Below are 2,140 nucleotides of genomic sequence, written 5' to 3'. Positions count from 1 at the left end.
AGGGCTGCAATGAGTATGATTGAGTATGCTTGATCACACACAGTGGAAATACAATCAAACTCAATCAGTCGGTCAGATGCAACATGTTCATTCGAGTTACTCAAGCAAAAGCTTCGTCGTATATAGTCACACTTTTAGATTTTATGCTGATCGATAATGTATACGTTATGCTATTTAGCTTCCAACTAGAGGTAACTTTCGATTCGACAAACTAGGTGGTATTAAGACTTATAAGGGGTTTCATGAGAGATGATTGGTTGATTTCGTCAATTCTATTCCGAAAGAAAATAAATTTGGCAGTGTTTGTAACATTTTACCAAAAATGTTGGTTAAACAACCAAGTAGGCTGTTAGTAACTTGAATCGGCAAAAATAAGAAATAAAATATATTATTACCCGGAGTCGGAGTTGAGTTATTTTTGGACGAAATATGCATACATTTACATTCATAGCAGCCTTGACCACATGCCAACCGTGCTCCCCCACGCTCACTGATTGCCACAAATCTCATATTTTCCCAAATGAGTTGCCATAAATTTCATTTGTGACATTAAGAAAATGTCAAACTTGTCAAATACTGATTATCAAACTGAAGACATTTTGGGCAATTAGCAAATCAACCCATCTGAATATTCCTACATACGTCTCGTCACACATACAGACAAAGTAATTTTCTTTTAGTCAACTATTTTTCACAAGATTTGCATTGCACATACTCTCCTCAGTATATAACATATATATACAAACATACGTACAAACCGCATCCGTTGCCTAGTTGTACATTTACATCTGTATGTGTGCGAACTTATTCATTGTAAGATTAAGAGGATTCCAAAGTGTAAATTTATTTGAAGATACAATTAACAAATTGATTATAACCACAACAGATGACAAAAAATGTGTCCAAGTAGACAACGGACAATTGACACTCACATCGGAGATGTCATCCGAAATTATTAAATACTGTAAAATGCCACTATCTTCGGCATGCATGTATGTGTGCATGTGTAACAATGGGTATAGTCAATGCGGACAATAACAAGCGGTGTTTAAATGCAAAGGTTGACATTATTTGGTTCTGGGTCGATGACCAGGTCTAACCTGAATGAAATGTGGCAAACCCGATTGGCATAATCATATTTATTGTTTGCAAACAACATTGGTTGTATGTAACAAATGAAAAGGCCTTGTGTTTGGTCGTGTCGAACTTTTTACACCCTCTCCTTTTAGGAGACTGACTTAATAAAAAACCAGTAAAGAAAGTCTTATAGTCGGGCGGGGCCGACTTTATGATACCCTACACCACTTTGCTAATTTAGTAGAGCTCCGCATAACAGTTGAAAGTTTTTATGGGAGAATCATGCACGCTATGATTATAATTATAATTTAAAATTCAAAAGACTAAATATGCCGAAGCATTTGTATCATTTAAATTCGGACTTATATTGCCCATTTGATATATGTGGGAGCTATATCTAAATCTGAACCGATCTTGATAAAATTTGACAAAGATATTTCTGAGCTGTATTTCATATATTTCCCTGAATATCGTTGTTACGGAGTGCATATTACGGCTGTGGGTAACAAATATAACAAATCGGATAAACAATATATATAGGAGCTATAACTATATCTGAACCGATCTTCACCAAATTTGACATACTAGCTTCATTTGTATCTTTTAAATTCGGACTTGTATTGCCCATTTGATATATGTGGGAGCTATATCTAAATCTGAACCGATCTTGATAAAATTTGACAAAGATATTTCTGAGCTGTATTTCATATATTTCCCTGAATATCGTTGTTACGGAGTGCATATTACGGCTGTGGGTAACAAATATAACAAATCTTATGAACAATATATATAGGAGCTATAACTATATCTGATCCGATCTTCACCAAATTAGAAATACTAGCTTCTAGACTCAATTCGGTCGTAAGTGCCAAATTTGACGTTTGGTGCACAATAAAAGGTAAATCGGACGAAGTTATATATGGGAGATATATCCAAATCCGAACCGGTCTCGATAAAATTTAGCAAAGGTATTTCTGAACTGTATTTGATATATTTCCCCAAATTTTATTGTTACAGAGTGCATATTATGACTGCGGAGGACAAAAATAACAAATCGGATGAA

This window comes from Musca domestica, unplaced genomic scaffold, assembly GCF_030504385.1.
Source record: "Musca domestica strain aabys unplaced genomic scaffold, Musca_domestica.polishedcontigs.V.1.1 57, whole genome shotgun sequence".
NCBI lineage: Eukaryota > Metazoa > Arthropoda > Insecta > Diptera > Muscidae > Musca > Musca domestica.
Note: the sequence above shows the minus strand (reverse complement) of the source record.